This window comes from Oryx dammah, unplaced genomic scaffold, assembly GCF_014754425.2.
Source record: "Oryx dammah isolate SB20612 unplaced genomic scaffold, SCBI_Odam_1.1 HiC_scaffold_22, whole genome shotgun sequence".
Taxonomy (NCBI): domain Eukaryota; kingdom Metazoa; phylum Chordata; class Mammalia; order Artiodactyla; family Bovidae; genus Oryx; species Oryx dammah.
The window spans coordinates 11,327,587-11,345,883 of NW_024070206.1; the positions used below are offsets into that span (position 1 = coordinate 11,327,587).

The window sequence follows — 18,297 nt, forward strand, 5'->3', positions numbered from 1 at the left end:
GAGCCTTAGGCCCCCTTCTTACAGGGCTGTCTCACCCTTTCCCAGTCCTCTGGAGGCCTCTCTGCAGCCAGGCCCCAGACGACTGTTCCCCAAGGGCTGGCTTGAGAGCTAACCAGGTCAGCCCTGGATGGCACTCACCACCAAGCACATGCTGTCCATCAACCTGGCAGCTTCGTCAGAAAACTGCCTCAGAAATCTGTTGAAAGACACTATGTTCTTTGTGGAACAATGAAGAGCTAAGCTGCCTGCCTAAGAATCCATGTTCTGGGTGCCAAGAATTTTTTTTGAAAACTTAGGACCTGCACCTCTCTGGGAAAACTCATTTTAATGTGGTTTTCCCATCTGTCCCTGGTCCGGTGAAGGAAGCATCACTTCCAGGCCTCGGCTGGGGAGGAAGGGGGGAACTTCGGGGGATGCTGTCTCACCTTTCTTTACCAGGGTTTTGAGAGGTATCCTTAGATCACTCGCTCCCCATTATCAAAAGATGGAAAGAGCCACCCAGGCGTGAGACCTGGGTCCTCTTCAGCAGACCTGTACCCAGCGTCTCGGGCCCACTGTGCAGCTTCGAGGCCGTCTGGAGCTGACCCCTCAGGACATCCTCACCCTCAAGGGTGTGATGTTCACACCGCTTTGATCCGGCAAAGCTTTCCAATAGACTTATCAGTGTATCACTGAGATCTTGAAGAAACCACTAGCTCATCTGCAAAGAAAGCAGAAACCACCACTGAGGGAGTACCTTCCAGACGTTTCCATCGAAGAACAAACACTCTTGAGTCGGGATTGCTAATTCTGTCTGAACCGTAGAGCCACCTGGGAGCCTTTTTAGACACAACTCCCCCTTAAGGTCCCAATTCAGTGGCTATGGGGTGGACCAGGTGAGGCTGCGTGGAGGTGGAGGCGATGGAGTGGGGGTGTTCCCCGGGGGAGGGGGTTACACATACCCTCCCGGTCCAGCCCTGTTAAACCGCAAGTCCGAAACCTCCCTGAAGCTTCGTGTTTACTCTTGATCCGTGAACAATCTGCATTTTACAAACATCTTTATTTGATAACTGAGGCCCAGTTGCTCAGTCATGTCCGACTCTTTGCAACCCCATGGACTGTAGCCCCACCAGGCTCCTCTGACCACGGGATTTTCCACGCAAGAATACAGGAGTGGGTTGCCATTTCCTCCTCCAGATATTTAATAATAAAATATCTTAAATTACTAAACTTCTCGCATACACTTCCAAGAGTAAAATCGACGAGCCTGGAAGCTGTTTTATCGCGTATCACATACCTTCATCTGAGGCAGGTGGGATCCGGGTCTTTACGATCCCTTCACACTCTTACCGTGTGAGAATTTCCATCGTGAGATAAATGAATGACTGTTGGCCCCCTTCCTTGGGCCTCTGGGAACCCCTTTCCTCATTTGAACCAGTGCCTGGACTTCCCCAGGGCCAGATTCTTGATTCTTGAGGGCTTCCAAGGCTGCACAGGTAAAAGAGGAACAAGAAGTTCTGCTTGGGTGACAAACAACATATTTTGATCAAGAAAGATGACACAGGTGGGGAAAACCCTGACCGTACAGCCCAGGACACTGAACCCCAAGCCAGGGAGAGAGGCTTCCTGCCCCATAGTCCGCACACGCGGGGCTTCTGGCGCCTCATTCAATACCTCACTTTCCATTCATTCTAGAACGAGTTCCTTATATATTATCTCTGACCCTTCTGCCAGTCCCAGAGGCAGGGTGGAGACCCGGTTCTGCAGAGGAGAAGGAAATGAGACTCAGTGAAGCTTCCAGAACTGGAGAGCTGGAGGCTCCGAGGCCAGAAGCAAAGCTTGGGGAAGCCGAGACCAGGCTGCCCATTTGATTGGAACCACCTCGCATGATGGCAACCCAGAGCCTTCCTCTCCTCGGGACGTTTGCAGTGTCTAAACATCCCTGGATTCACAGCTTACATTAATTATGGTAAAACAGAGCCCCTGGGTGGGAAATGTTTTCTTCATTAAAAAAAAAATAACTGCCTGTTCTGCAGTGTTCATAGCAATAGACTCTCCTGGACATCCGGACATCCGTCACTCCACATCACTGAGCCCTGCAGGGACGAGGCGGGTCACACAGGACAGGACGTTCTGTCACCTGCTGGGTGGGCTGGCCCCCTGGGCAGGTTCAAGCACTAGAGGAGACCCAGCTTCAATCCCTGGGTGGGGAAGAGCCCCTGGAGAAGGAAATGGAGGCTCAGGACAGGCTCCATCCTATACCACGGCCCTCCCACCGGCCCCACAAGAGACCCTGTGCTTTTTGACATCCTGGAGGCCTACTAGGGCCCAGAGGGAACCCCCTGTCCTGCCTAGATGCAGCACTGTTCAGAGCTGGGAGGCAGGCTGGGTGGGGTCCTCTGCCCCTCAAAGTGAAGCAGTGCAGGGGGCTGGGCACGTGGAGCTGTCAGCGCACAGGGAGCTTGGCCAGCCCAAGCCCTGTGTAAGTGTGGAGCGGGACTCACACGCCATTTCACAAAAGGGGGAGGCCACGAGGAGAGGAAAAATGTATCCATTCTGAGACTCCCCAGGCAGAGACGTCAGAGAAAAAGCCGACCTTCAGCGCCACAGTCCAGTTACTTGATGGAAAGAAGGTGCAACTGTTATGTGTACCCCAGTGTTCATCACAGCACTGTTTACAACAGCCAGGACACGGAAGCAACCTAGATGTCCATCGGCAGATGAATGCATAAGAAAGCTGTGGTACAGATACACAATGGAGTATTACTCAGCCATTAAAAAGAATGCATTTGAATCAGTTCTAATGAGGTGGATGAAACTGGAGCCTATTATACAGAGTGAAGTAAGTCAGAAAGAAAAACACCAATACAGTATATGAACACATATGTATGGAATTTAGAAAGATGGTAATGACCTATATGCGAGACAGCAAAAGAGACACAGATGTAAAGAACAGACTTTTGGACTCTGTGGGAGAAGGCAAGAGTGGGATGATTTGAGAGAATAGCATTGAAACATGTATATTACCATATGTGAAACAGATGACCAGTCCAAGTTCGATGCATGAAACAGGGCCCTCAAAGTTGGTGCACTGGGACAACCCTGAGGGATGGGGTGGGGAGGGAGGTGGGGGGAGTTCAGGATGGGGACACGTGTGCACCCGTGGCTGATTCATGTCAATGGGCAAAAACCACCACGACGTTGTAAAGTAATCAGCCTCCAATTAAACTAATAAATTAGACTTCCCTGGTGGCTCAGATGGTAAAGCATCTGCCTACAATGCAGGAGACCCAGGTTCAATCCCTGGGTCGGGAAGATCTCCTGGAGAAGGAAATGGCAAACCACTCCAGTATTCCTGCCTGGAAAATCCCATGGACGGAGGAGCCTGGTAGGCTGCAGTCCATGGGGTCACAAAGAGTCGGACACGACTGAGCGACTTCACCTTCACCTTCAAACTAATAAATTAATTTTTTAAAAAAGAAAGTGCAAGTGTTAGTCGCTTCAGCCCTGTCTGACTCTTTGCAACACTATGGACCATAGCCCGCCAGGCTCCTCCGTCCATGGGATTCTCGGGGCAAGAATGCTGGAGTGGGTTGCCATTTCCTTCTCCAGGGGATCTTCCCCACCCAGGGATCGAATCTGGGTCTCCTCTATTGCAGGCAGATTCTTTACCATCTGAGCCACCAGGGATCTTGATGGAGGGTCAGATAAAGAGGGCAGCTCAGTTCGATCAGGTTTCTGACCCGGGCTGGGGGGTTCTGGTAAGGGGAAGGGATGACAGGTCCCACCTGCAGCTATGCTCCTGGGGCCCACTGGACGAGGCCAGGCAGACAGATGGGGCTGTGCAGGTGGCAGCTGAAAACTCTGGGCAGGATGAGTCCTCAGGAAGAATGCCTCCACCCCCTCCCTGTGCCCATGGCCCTCCCACTAACATGTGTCAGCTGGGCCCGGCCTTTGGCCTGGCGGAAAGTCACAGAAAGCAAACCACGTCCTACTAGCTGGGTCTTCCCCTCCCACTCAGGTCTCCCCTAGAATTCAGGAAACAGGACTTCAGTGCATTCTTCTGATGCTGATTGAATCCCTTCCTTCCGGGCAGCTTGGTGCACTCTTGGCACAATGGGAAAAGGAGTAGGAAGGCTTCAAAATAGCACACAACTCGCCAATGGGTCCAGTAAACTGCAACCAGGAGACTGGCCTGTGACAGCATCACAAACCGAAAAATCCAGGTGATGCAATTTGGTGCAACTGTCTCTGGCACAGACTCGGGTGTGGCCTGCATTTTTAAGAGCACAGGTAGAATGGAAAGAAACCAGTGCAGATGCTGCTACAGGCTCTGGGGTCATTGCAGCGTGTGGTTGCAAATCAGACTGCAACCCTCTGGTGTCCAAGGAAAATGTGGCTGTCACCCACTCCTGGCCTCAGGTCCCCTCAGGTGACGTGTGGTCATCGGGTGCCATTGGAACCAGCTGTTTCTGGGAACCAGAAACTATGACAGCCATAAAAGGAAGCCACTTCCTGGGGCTGTTCTTCAAGGCTGTGTTGGACAGCTTCTAGTGATGGCTGTCACAGGCCAGTCTCCCAGTTGCAGTTTACTGGAGACACATGTTCCTCATGAATAATCTCTCCTGAGACTTTTGAGAGGGCAGTGCCATGAATACAGAACACTTATTTACAAAGAACAGTTTTTAATCACTTTATTAGTTACTCTGTCTGTTATAACAAGAGAATAGTGAGCCCTCCTGGACTAGGTCGCCGGACCGTCCACTAGATTCACTCCATAGCAAGTGCGTAACTCAGATCTGTGCCCCTGCAAAATGGCAAATACACCAGTTGAGGACCTTCCAGGAATGGCTACAAGGCCAGCTGCACAAATGCCAAGGATCTTCAACAGTCTTGTCATCAAACCAAGGGTCTCGATCTGGGATGAGAATAGGGTGTCTACACTGCACACAATCTGCTTGCAATGCAGGAGATGCAGGTTCAATCCCTGGGTCAGGAAGATGCCCCTGGAGGAGGAGACGGCAACCCGCTTCAGTATTTTTGTCTGGGAAATATCACGGATGGAGGAGCTTGGTGGGCTATAACTCAAGGGGTTGCAAGAGAATTGGACATGACTTAGCAACTTAACAACAACACCTGCACACACCTCCACTCCCCTTGCCTTGGAGGGAAGCAACGTACCTTCTCAGGATGCACTGGAATTGGCCAATCTTCGTATTTGAGTGATGCTCTCGAAACATTTCACAGCTATTACCTTCCTGCGTGAGGTGGAGAGGGCAGATCTTGGATGGATGAGAAAAGCACCAGAACGTGAAAAGCCTTTTTGCTCAAAATGACATAATTAGGAGTTAGTTGAAGCTGAAATTAGAAGTTCCAGTCTGCTGTCTGACACCCTGCTGCCTCTGCCTTTGTGGAAGTGTTAGTCTCTCAGTCGTGTCTGACTCTTTGCACCTGGCTCTAATCCCCCCGACACACCCTCCCCTGGAAAGTTCAGTCACAGGAAGCCACCTGTCAGAGAGATGCCTAAATTCCATCATTAGAGCTTCATTTCTTTTGCTTAAGGCATGAGTGTGAATTAAAGTGCAAATGCTCCTGGAAGGAAGGGGTCTCAGGTATCATCAAACACTTTCTGTGAAAGGGCCAGAGTATAAATATTTTAGGTTTTGCAGGCCACACAGTCTTGGTCACAACTTTTCCACTCTGCCACAGCAGCATGGAAAGCAGCTGCAGACTGCAGAACAAATGAACAAATTACTATTTATGGACACTGATGTGTGAATTTCATATGATTATCACATGTCAGAGAACATTATTTTTCTTTTGAGAAGCATTTTACACTGTTTAAAAGTGTGAAAACCATTCTTAGCTCACAAGCATGCAAAAAATAGAGCCAGACCTTTGCTCTAAGGTGTCCCCCGGTCAGGGCTGTGCTTTGTGGGTCAAGGTTCTGCAGAAAGAATTCAGGGGTAGGGGGGCAGGTAATGAGCAGGAGGCCCCCAAGTGCCTCAGGCAAGGAAGGGGGTGGTGTGGACAGGCTGCTGCCGTCTGCTTTCTGTCCTGGTGCAGCCCCCTGGGCCCATCTAGAAGGAGGCGGCTGCTCACCGGCCTGAGTAAGCCCTGCATCTTGATCACAGCTGAAGCTGTGGGGAGCTGACGAGAGCAGTGGTTTTGATGCCGAGGTTGGCTGGCCACCGAGGGGGAGCTGGCTGTTCCTGTCTCTGGCGCACAGCTGCACAGATATTTGGGGTTTTTTTCCTCTCCCCACATCCACCTGTAGGCTCCGTGCCCCACCACGAGGAGGCTGAAAGGTCAGATTGCTCCATGGTACTGTTACATTTGAGGGCTTTTGTTACTGATTTTAAAAAAAAATACAAAAGTCCATCGGAGATCACTGCTGTGGGCTGACACTCTGTCCTGCCCCCTGGTAGACATGAACTATGAGATGCCATCGTCCTGCAAGTGCTTCCTCTTACAATCCCACCTGGTTCTCCTAAGTGGAATGAACAACGAGATGTAATTACCACCATTTTACAGATGGAAAAGCTGAGGCCCAGAGCACTAAACTGACTTTCCCCAGGCAGAGCAGGGGCGCATGGTTTGCATCCAGGTCTGAATCCAAAGCCCTGACCCAGTTTCCAGGATGACTTGAGGAGGGATGCGTGCAGACCGGCAGCCTCGCCCTGACCCAGAGCAAGGAGGTGCCATTCCAGCCTCCTTGGGTACAGCCTCCAGCCTCGGCCTGCCTCTCACTTGGGCCCTTCTGTGGTTCTTCTGTGGCCTGGGGGCTTCCATGCACCTAGAGGGCCCGCTGCCTGCCTCAACCCCCCCACCCCACCCAGCACCACGGTCTCCAGGGAGGCCCATGGGAGCCCCAAGACCTGTCTGCTATATATCCCTTTCACTGCATTTTCTTCTTATCTGTTTACTGTTTTGTTGCCTGACATGCAACCAGCACTCAATATTGATTTGTGTGTGGAGGAGTGAATGCGTTAATACCTCTTACCTTCAGATACCCCAGGAACGCCAGGATAAGATTCTCCATGATTAGCTCCCAGTGGAATGACCTACAGGAATTTTTTTTAATTTACTTATTTTGGATCAGCACATAATAAGGATTCAAGGGAGCAGTCAAAAGACCCAGCACTTCACATACATTTGCTTCATCCCCGTGGCCATCTGCACTATGCACCCTCATCACCCCATTTCACAGATCAAGGAACTGAGGCTCAGCGTGGGGCCCGAGGGTCTAGACCCTGGTCTCACTGGCTGTCTCCATACCGGCCCATTCTGGGCACCAAGAGTGCAGGTCAAGGAGGCTCCATGATGCACCCTGAAGTTCAGGCCCCAAGAGGAAGAGGGCTGGGAAAGGAAGGATCCCGGGGTCCCCATGACCCCATCCCTCTCAGCCCCCCTACCCCCTCATCCAAGCAGGGTAGCACCTGCACAGGTGTGCTGGGGCTGGGCAGGGGCCCAGGGCAGCCTGTTCCCTTCCTTACAGCCTGGGTACCTGAGGCTGGGATGTTAACACTTCTCACTGGCAGCCCATGCAGATGGGTGCAGAAAAGTGACCGCACAGTGGGCCTTCCCTCACAAGCAAATGGCATGATTGGGGTCCAGTGTCAAAGACCCTGACTCCTGACTGTCCAGCCTGTGCTAGAAATCCTGCCCTGGGTGTGTTACTGCTTCCACCTTCCAAGCATAGAGAAATGGTGTGGGGGCAAAAATGTGGGGAAAAAAGAGAAAAGAAAGCTGGATGTGAGTATGAGTGGGAGGGGGCAGATGCGGGGCAGAGGGCCGGGAGGGCTCCACCTTGGGCTGGCCGCGGACGCAGGTGCAGGACCAGCCTCCTGTCCCTGACCCTAGTGCTAACTAAGGGTGTGGAGGGGACACGGGAGCAGCGAGTGGCCTGCCCCCCGGCCCCGCAGGCCCGCTTCTCCCCGCTCCCCCGCACTGTCTGGCGCTCCCTCCTCCTGTCCCCCACTCCCAGCCGCCTCTGTCCCGGCCCCTGCGCCAGCCCCCTCCTCACGGGTCAGCTCAGCCCATCGGGACTCGCCGGCCCCCTCCTCACAGGCCGGCTCAGCCCATCGAGCCTTCAGCCAGAGAGACCCACCCTTCTGAGAAGGCAGCAGCAGAAGGAGGTAGGTAGGATGCTTGGGTCCTGTGAAGATCTGAGGTTAAAAGCTAGTGCGAGGCCTCACAGAACCCATCACATCTCTGACAGCAAAGCCCCCCGGCCAGGTCCTCAGGATGAGGCCAGTAGTAGGTAGGCTACAGGGCCCTGCTCCCCCATGGCCCCAGGCAGCCAGGCGGTCCTCCCCCACTATGCTTGCCCAGGTCGTCCCCTCCTAGGGTGTGCTCAGTTGTGTCCAACTCTCTGCGACCCTGTGGACTGTAGTCCGCCAGGCTCCTCTGTCCATGGGGATTCTCCAGGCAAGAATACGGAGTGGGTAGCCTATCCCTTCTCCAGGGGAACTTTCCAACCCAGGAATCGAACTGGGGTCTCCTGCATTACAGGCGGGTTCTTCATCAGCTGAGCTGCCCAGAAAGAGGCCACTTGTTATTTTCGTGAGAGTTTGTTTACTCCAAAAGAAATAACAGGATCTCTCAGCTCCCCTCAGCGGACACATGTAAGTTACAATGTGCTGAGATACCCTCTCCCCACACAGAGCCCCTTCCTCCCTCCTCCAGGACCCCCTCCCTGCCCACCACGACAACCCAGAAGGCCACAGTTCATCAGCACTCAGCCTTCCTACTATTGCCAAACTTTCTCTTTCGCTTTTGAAGTAAACCATCAGTCCAAATAAGAGGGACTGTTCTTTTCTTTCCTCCACCCCATAAATCATCTTCCACACCCTCTGGAGAGTATGTACCCCACTTTGGAGACCCCAGACTGAATATAGCACGCTCCACTTGCCCCAAAAGCCTGTGGATGCCCCTAATGAGGCATCGTCTGTCAAGAGAGCCTGCCAGGAGCTGCCCAGGCCCCCCAAGGGCAGGTTGGTCGGGTGGTCTCAGGGCCACACGCCCCCTTCCCTCCAGAACCCTGTTACCCTCCTGGAGCTGGGAGTCTCCCCGGGACCAGCCTGGCTGGATCCGCTGCTGGCCAGCCTGGGTGGGCACCGCTTTCCCCGGGGGACGGCCGCCCAAAGCAGGGGAGACACAAGGGAGGGGCCACTGCCCCCGCCCCCCACAGCCCTGCTGTGGCATTTCTGAAATCTCATTTCCTGTCACAGTTCGGAGGCAGGTGTTTCTGTTTTTAAATCCGTCTCCAGTCGCTATTCCGGTCTGTGTGAGTCGCTCGATTTTGTTTTGTTTTGTTTTCAGGGACCGAAGTGCTATTTTTTCCCCCTGGAGGAGGCACAGTGAGCAGCCGGCCCCCCACCTTCAACCACCCACCCCCTGGCAGGGTCAGTCGTGTGGTGAAGACCCTCCCAGAGACCTGAGGACCCTCCAGGAACTGCTGGGGGCCCAGCGGAGCGCAGCAGGAGCCAGTCTGACCGAAGTGGTTAAGAGCCATTTGCGTTTTGGTTGAATTTCAGATGTGCAAGCTATCTGGCTCCGGCCACGGGAGGCAAAACAAAAACAAGCCGGGCCTGCTCCTTAGGGGGAAGCCGGGTCCCACAGGACTCGAGAGTAGCTGGGGACAGTAGCAAGAGAGCTTCTCACATGACAGCCAAATCCTCAAATCCAGGAGTTTTCAAACTGGGGTCTGCAAACGATCCGAGAAGCACCCGCCCATTCAGGAGTTTCCATGACCCCCAATATGAGAATTTTGACTTTCATCTGGATGAAAATCTTAAAAACTAATGTCAACACGTTCCATGTCACATTCATGTGAAAGATGATCTCATGGCTAATATTTCCGGAGACTTCAGGACCAATTACTATTTCTAAAAAGAACAGAGAGGCTTTTCCTCATGAACATCATGGCATCCTACCCAAGGGAAAAGTGTGCGGTGAAGACTTCATCTTCCAATGCAGGGGGTACAGGTTCGATCCCTGGTCGGGAAACTAAGATCCCAAGGCCCAAAAACCAAAACTTAAAACAGAAGTAATACTGTTACAAACTCAATAAAGACTTCAAAAAAAAAAAAAGTGAGCTAAGAGGAATTTCCGCGGCAGCCTCATAGGGACTTTCTGTATTTCACTTGCATGCTGGCTTGGGTTTGAAAGTCACGTAAGAGCTATTAAGCATACAGAGTTTAAATAATTCTGTGTCCAGACTTATTTAAGTAATATTATAAGCAAAATCATTTAAATCAGCCCTGGGGGAGCATAATACTTTTGATTTCATTTGTTTGAAAGAAGTTTGTACCTGACTCAGAATTTAAAATCACCACTTTGGCGTTTGAATCAGATATCCAGAATTACCTAAAGCAAGGGTTTATGCTGGGAGAGTTCCAGAACAGTCTCTTAGGGTTTAGGACTGACCAAGAGAATGAGCCTGCAGGAGGGTATGTGATCACCTGTGTGTTTCTGGGAGCGCAGTTTAAGCAGGAGCTGTTTATTGCCGTCATCGTGACTCGGGCCTGAAATCTTAGTTTCTAGCGCTTTGTGGTTAATGAGTAAAAAGTGAATTTTGTGTGTGTGTTGTTGCCAAACGAAGCACGTGCGATGCAATTTGAACACTCACAAATCTCCGGAGAGCAGTTGCAGGCAGGTGAGGTCACCACCCAGGGGTGAAGCCAGCGCCTTGCCTCCGCCCTGGGAACTGAAACTTCAAGGGCTCCCTCCACCTCCTCCGCTGCTGGGCCGAGGGTTACCGGGTCAGGTCTGGTTGTCAGGGCCAGGAGAGCCAGGGCCACAGCTTCCCAAGAGTCCTGGGAAAGTCCAAGAGCAAAGCAAGAAATGCAGCCGTGCAGGGGGTGCTAACGAAGGAGCCCATGAGGCAGCAGGGCCACTGCCCCGAGGGCGTCCAACCAGCGGTCCTGCTGGTGCCCCCCGCACAGCCAAGATCTCAGATCCCAGGTCCCCTGGGGTCGGAAACTCCAGCGATCGGGGCTCTTGGCCCCTGAGACGAGAACTTGCTAGAGTCTCCTCACTGGGAAGCGGGTGGTTGGTAAAGGAAGATGAAAGAAGCCTTGGCAAACAAACCCAGACACAAGTAGAGGGAAGGAAGCCCAAGACCCCAGGACCAGGTAGGGGTGGGGGCGTTTCCCAGGAGAACAGAGGTTCTCAGCATCACCTTCCCATCAGAGAGAGGCTGTGACCCCAAGTGTATTTGTTGGCTAAGGCCGCCATATCAAAGACCCACAGCCTGGAGGCTTGATAGGAATTTGCTCCCAGTCCTGGGGGGCTGGAAGTCCAAGATCGAGGCGTGGGCACGTCTGGGTCTGAGGCCCCTCCCCTCGGCTTGCAGGTCCTCAGGCCGCCTGTCCTCTGTGCATCTCTGCTGTCTCTCCCCCTTCTCATACGGCCCAGTCCTACTGGATGAGGGACCACCCATCCGACCCCGTTCACTTAATTACACATTATCTCCAAATATGATCACATTCTCAGGTATTGGAGTTCAGACTTCAACATACAAACCTGGGGGGACACCATTCAGTTCGTGCGCTTCCCAGATGATGCTAGTAGTAAAGAATCCACTGGCAAGGCAGGAGACACAGCTTCAATCCCTGGGTTGGGAAGATGCCCTGGAGGAGGGCATGGCAACCCACTTCAGTATTCTTGCCTGGGAAATCCCATGGACAGTGGAGCCTGGTGGGCTTCAGTCCATAGGGTCGCAAAGATTTGGACACGATTGAAGTGGCTTAGCATGCACAGATTCAGTTCACACCACCAGGAAATGGCTTTGTGGGACATGTGGAATCAGACCCGAGCTGTGCCCTTGCCAGCAAGAGTCCTGCAGAGCCCCCAACTTCATTCAGTCCCGAGAAGATGATGCCAGAGCTCCAGGAATGGCCTGTCCCTCACCTTGCCTCAGCCCCGGCAAGGACAGCCTGACTCTCACCCTTGGCCCAGGTCTTTGAACATGCACTGAGCGCTTGCTGTTTCCATCTTTGTGAAAGTGGAACAAAGAGTCTATTTTTGTATCGACCTGTAGAGGCCAGGGAGGCCCCCATGGCACCGGGCCCTGGGCTCTGAGCCCAAACCTGCTCAAGACTGCGCCGGCCACCTCGGGTGCCCTTTTGGATTGTGTTTATTCAGGGAGATAAGCATTACGTGCAGCTCCTAGGACCGGCAGACACACCCCCGCCCCGGAACAGCGTCCTCTGCTGGGTCTGTGAGTCACCTTTCCCGGCACCACAGGTGTTTAAAGCTGCTCTGCAGGCAGTGTGTTGCGTGCTTAGTCAATCAGTCGTGTCCGACTCTGTGACTCCATGCACTTTAGCCCCGCCAGGCTCCTCTGTCCATGGGTTCACCCAGGCGAGAATCCTGGGGTGGGCTGCCATGCCCGCCTCTCTATAGGCAATACCTGCCCTCATACTTGCCCAGTGGGTCTTCTTTGAGTACAGTATAGTTAACAGCACCACCTCCATGGCAGTTAATGACAAAACAAGTAAATCAGACCAGTTGTTTCATCAAGGACAACTAGAAAAGCAGGATTAGATATAAAAATCAGAGAGCTAACATGAGAGTGAAAAATTACTGGGCCAAGAGCTCATGGAGACCAGAAACTCCCTGGGTGAGAGGTGTCCAGAGTCTGGGTGCATCTGCTGATCCACAGAGAGCAGATAAGAGACTGAACAAAGCTTTTCAAAACTTATAGGCTGCTGAGCAGGCCACCCTGGTGGCTCAGACAGTAAAGAAACTCCTGGGAGTGCAGGAGACCCAGGTTCCATCCCTGTGCTGGAGGGATCCCCTGGAGGAGGGCATGGCAACCCACTCCAGCATTCTTGCCTGGAGAATCCCATGGACAGAGGAATGTGGTGGGCTGCAATCCATGGGGTCACACAGAGTGGGACGCAACTGAAGAGACTTGCACAGCACAGAACAAACTGTAGGGCAGGGACCCATAAAAATAGTGTGTATCGGAAACGGAATAACTGGAATTAAGGTTTTCTAAGGTATTCATGTTGTCTAAAAAAGGTAAAAGTACTCATTTCTTTTAGAATTTGATAATGCAAAAAAAGTATTGTAATCTCTAAGTTTGACCACTAAAAACCAGGTATTTTTTTAAAGAACTATTACTACCAAACTAAAAAAGGAACCAAAAAAAATAATTTATAAAAAACTAAAGAAGGCAAGAAAGTAAAAGGAAACATAGAGACTAATTGGGACAAAGCAAGAGCAAATAATAACATTCAAGCCCAAGTGAATTAGTAATTATATTAAATGGAAACGGACTAAATGCTCCAATTAAAAGGTAGTCTGACTTGATAAAAACAAAACCCAGATGAAAGCTGCTAATAAGAAGCACACCTAAAATAAAAGATATAGAAAGGTTAAAAGTGAAAGTACTATAAAAGATAAAGCAATCAAAAAAACCTAAAGAAAGTCAGAGTACCCATATTAATATCAGAAAAAAACAGATTTAAAATCAAGTGACCCAGTGTTTCATAAGAATAAAAATGTTGACTCACCAGAAAGATCTATAAGTAACAAATCTAAATTTGTATGTATATGATAAAATAGCCTCAAAATGTAGAAAGAAAATTTGACAAGTTTTTTAAAAAAAAAGGCAAATCCGAAGTTGTAACTACAGTTAGGAGATGGTAACATATTTCTCCCAAAAATTTTGGAGAAGTCTGAAAGGAATTAAAAGGATAACCACTTAAGTGACCCCAAATAACCAATACGAAGACATGTTCTAGTAAAATATTGGACTTTTAAAAGTAAAAAGGAGAAAATAAAAGGAGTATAATATGTAGTAACTGTTTGTCGTTGTTGTTCAGTTGCTAAGTTGTGTCCAACTGTTTGTGACCCCTTAGACGGTAACACACCAGGCTCCTCTGTCCTCCACTATCTCCCAGAGTTTGCTCAAATTCATGTCTATTCAGTCAGTGATGCTATCTTGTCACACGGGATGGAAAAGAAACTACAAAGACTCAGGAGCCAAGTAGAATTCCAAATGGCCAAATACGGGACAATGTGAGCATTCAGGATAATTAATAGATGAAACATATCAACTAGATTTTTATCCTCTGAGTAGCACTAATTTATATACACAAATGAGCAGCCCCAAGATGTGGGGAGCTCTTGATGAGCAAGTCCACATGAGGCACCAGTGAGAAGGCGTTTTTGGAAACGGAAACCTTAGCCCAGACCCCACCCTGTTAGGGGAAGGGTGGGTGCAAGGGAATAGCAGGAATTAGGAGGTTTAAGGAAAGGGTCCTACCCAGGGACAAGATATACTTTCTGGTTTGGGGGGCTCTGTTTATTAGTTTGTTTGTTTAATAATACATTGAGCTGATTCAAAGGGCTCCGAGTTCAGTTGGGGATTACGTTTGTGAATAAAGATCTAACAATTCCTCACTGACAGGTGAATCTTAAACAGACACTACTGGCAGTAGAATTAGAGAGGGTGGGCGGCTGGAGTGGAAAGACTCTGGACTCAGACAATTCAGATTCACATCCTGTTCTGTGTGACCTTGGAGAAGTGCGTTCCTCTTTTCTGCATCCTCATCAGCAGGTTGGCAAAGCAAGACTTCGTGGTTTGCTTTGAAGTTCCTGGTGAACAGGAAAGCAGGCCCCTGAGAGAGGACTGCCAAGTTTCCAAGCAGCTGGCAGTGGGCGGGGGAGGGGCAGAGGCCATGGAGACCCAGCAGAGGAGGAAAAGAAAGGCCAAAGAATCAAAAGTTCCAAGAACCCAGAAAGCAGCAGACAGGGCTTCCTGCCTCTCGAAAGGGGGCTTCTCTTTGCCCCTGGCTCCCACTGGGAGCCAAGATAATCTTGTGGCTGGCAAGTCACAAGCCCTCTCCACTCTACCCACCTCCCCACTCCACCCACCTCCCCACTTTGATCTTCCTCAGCCTCTAAAGAAGGAGGCCGCAATGAATTCTGTGTTCCTGTGATGGAACCAAGTATTCCAAGAAAATTCCAGTTTAATTAGCTCTAAATTATCATCCAGCCAGGCCTTGTCTGCCTTTACTGAAATCTGGACCTGGAAGCCTGCTTCCAGATGGATGCTTGCACAGTCTGATGAATCCAGCTCTCACGCTGCCCTCATTTTCCAAAGTGACTGACGATAAAGAGTTTTGTGTACTCATCAGCAAGAAGGCCTGGGAGGAGGGAGGGAAGAGGTGTGCTTGACTAGAAACCCTGAAGACACACGGGGTGGTTGTACACAATCCCAGCAGTCTGGCATCTCCTTTCCCATTCCTTTTTCTTTTTTAAACTGGAAAGTCTGATTTTGAATTTGCGGTTTGAGTCCTGGCTATGTTGCCAGGCAGGAGCTCTGGCCACCACAGGCTTCTGCTTCCTAATCTCTCTAGAGGGTCTGAAAGGCTGTATCATGGAGAAAGAGGCAAGACGGTGTTAGAAAGCATTTTGTAAACTCAAAAAGTGTTAAACATTCTTAGTTCACATATCAGACTTCATGTTATTGGGCTCCACAATCACTGAGGACAGTGACTGAAGCCATGAAATTAAAAGCCAAGTGCCCCTTGGAAGAAAAGCAGTGACAAAGCTAGACAGCATCATTTTGCCAACAAAGGTCCCTATAGTCAAAGCTACAGTTTTTCCAGGAGTTATGTACGGATGTGAGAGTTGGTCCATAAAGGAAGCTGATTCCTAAAGAATTGATGCTTTTGAACTGTGGTGTGCTGGAGATGACTCTTGAGAATTTCTTGAACAGCAAGGAGATCAAACCAGTCAATCCGAAAGGAAATCAACCTTGAATATTTTTTGGAAGGACTGAGGCTGAAGTTGAAGCTCCAGTACTTTGACCACCTGATGCGAAGAGCGATTCACTGGAAAAGACTCTGATGCTGGGAAAATTGAAGACGAAAGGAGAAGGGGACGACAGAGGATGAGATGGCTGGATGGCATCACTGACTCAGTGGACATGAGTTTGAGCAAACTCCGGGAGATAGTCAAAGACAGGGAAGCCTGGTGTGCTGCAGTCCATGGGGTTGCAGAGTCAGACACGACTTAGTGACTGAACAACGAAGCTCTTGCCTCTGATGGACTCCGCAGGGCCACCGAAAGAAAGGCTTGCTGAGCCAACGAAGGGTGTGGCCACCTGGGCCGGGAGGAGAGAAGGCTTACACGGAAAAACATCCTCTCCCACTTTGAAAGATCTGACCTCATCACAAGTCATTCTTACTCAGGGCTTCCCTGGAGGCCCAGTGGTTAAAAAATCCACCTGCCAAAAATCCCACATGCTATGGGGCAACTAAGCCCACGCGCAAAAACTACTGAGCTAGAGCTCCCCGGGGTCCAGGCTTCACAGCAAGAGAAGCCGCTGCTACACTCCTGCACTGCTTCACTACAGAGAAGGGCACACGCAGCAACGAAGATCCGGCACAGCCACAAATAAATAACCAATTTAAAAAAGCAATTAATTAATCCTTAATCAATTCTTCTCCCAGGCCACCCAAGAACCCCTGATTGGCAGGGGTCACACGTCGCCGGACACGTATTGGAATGTCCCGTAAGAAACGCCCTGCAGCTAAACTCTTCCACAACCTCAGCTGGGAGCCTCACCCCAGAGTCTTCCCACGCATCCGGCACTTTTTGGTTTGTCTGTGTAATGAGCCTGGTTTCCTGACGCTCCCTGGAAGGCGGGCTTCCACAGTGGTTGCTGGGCTGTGTGGTCACAACTCACTCCCTTTTTGTCCTGGGACAAGTCACTCACCAGAAACCTCTGGGCGCTATTTGTCATCTATGCAGCGTGCGTGCATGCAAAGTCACTTCAGTCGTGTCTTACTCTTCCTGACCCCAGGGACTGTAGCCAGCCCGGCTTCTCTGTCCATGGGCTTCTCCAGGCAAGAATCCTGCAGTGGGTGGCCATGCCCTCCTCCAGGGGCTCTTCCCGACCCGGGGATCGAACGTGAGGTTTTCACATCTCCTGCGTTGCCAGATGGGTTCTTTACCACTAGTGCCGCCTGGGAAGCAGGGAAATGATAATCCCCTCCTCCCAGGGTTTCTCTGCAGATGAACTAATTCACACAAAGCATTGGACAAGGCCTAACACTCAGCATGTCTTCACAAAGCATTAGTTTTAACATTCAGGAACAAAAGTCAAACACTAAGTAAAAGGCTTCTTTCTCAGAGAGGCAGAGAAGTCCACAGAGGCCCGGGCTGTGGGTTTCAGGGACAGGTGCTCCAAACGGAGGGACCTTTGTGCACCAGGCTGCTCACTTCACACACAGTTAGACATTTTATCAAGCGTCCCAGAGCACTTCAGCTGACCTCTAGCCACCACCTCCCTGCTCCAGGCATGATTCGGTGTTTGAGCTTATTTATGGGAGAGCGTGAGTTCATTTCAAAATGTCAAATGCTCCCTGGTGACTAATGGTCCCTGCTGTGCTCAATATCTTCACAGAGGTTGTCCTTCCATGACCTAAGGGCCTCTGCACTTCAGGAACATCCATCTGAGTGTCTGCCACAGGAACTACTGTGTCACAAAACCATCCAAAAAATTGGTGAGCCCAGGCCTGCTGGGGTGAGCACTCGGGGAGTCAGCCAGAAGGCACAGCCTCAGGAGTGGGGATGGTTGGAGGGCGAGGACCTATAAATTCCACCAGCCCACTGGACAAGAGGACCCCATGAAATGTTCCCAGGAGACAATTTTATTATTTTACAATTCTGGCTCACATTTTTCACCCATTGAAACGTGCTCTGATCCGGCCCCATAAGTGAGTCTCCACTAGATTCTGTGCCTATCCTGTTCATTCCCAATTTCAAAAAGTCCTCTGATCACCTCTAAAACTTCATATTATGGAGGGACTCCCCTGGTGGCCCAGTGGTTGAGAATCTGCCTTGCAAGGCAGGGGACTCGGGTTCAATTGCTGCTCAGAGAACTAAGATCCCACATGCTTCAGGGCAATGATGTGCGGCAAGTCCAAAGTCTGTGAATCACAATGAAAGGGTCCCTCGTTACCGCAACTAAGACCCAATACAACCAAATAAATACGTACTTTTTAAAAAAATTGTATTTTGGAAATTTTCACACACCTCCAAATCTAAGGAAAATGGTATTATGAATCCCCATATACCCAATCACCCTGCTTCAACAATTATCAACAGTCCTACTTGCTTTATCAATTCCCATTTCCCCTCCTCTCCCACTGCCAACACACACACTTTGTCTTTGCTGAAATATTTAAAGCAAATCCTCTGATTACTTTCAGAAACAAAAGAAGCCTTAATTCAGGAAACAGTACCCCATGCAGTGGAACAATCAAGGACTTCAAAACTCCATTTCAATTT

The 18,297-nt window shown here is 50.5% G+C and overlaps 1 non-coding gene across 1 annotated transcript; it reads left to right on the forward strand.

Moving 5' to 3' along the window:
* The first annotated feature begins 3,222 nt into the window (after positions 1–3,222).
* On the forward strand, positions 3,223–3,294 carry TRNAC-ACA. The gene has a single exon. It is a non-coding gene; the product is annotated as a tRNA-Cys (tRNA).
* Positions 3,295–18,297: the final 15,003 nt, after the last annotated feature.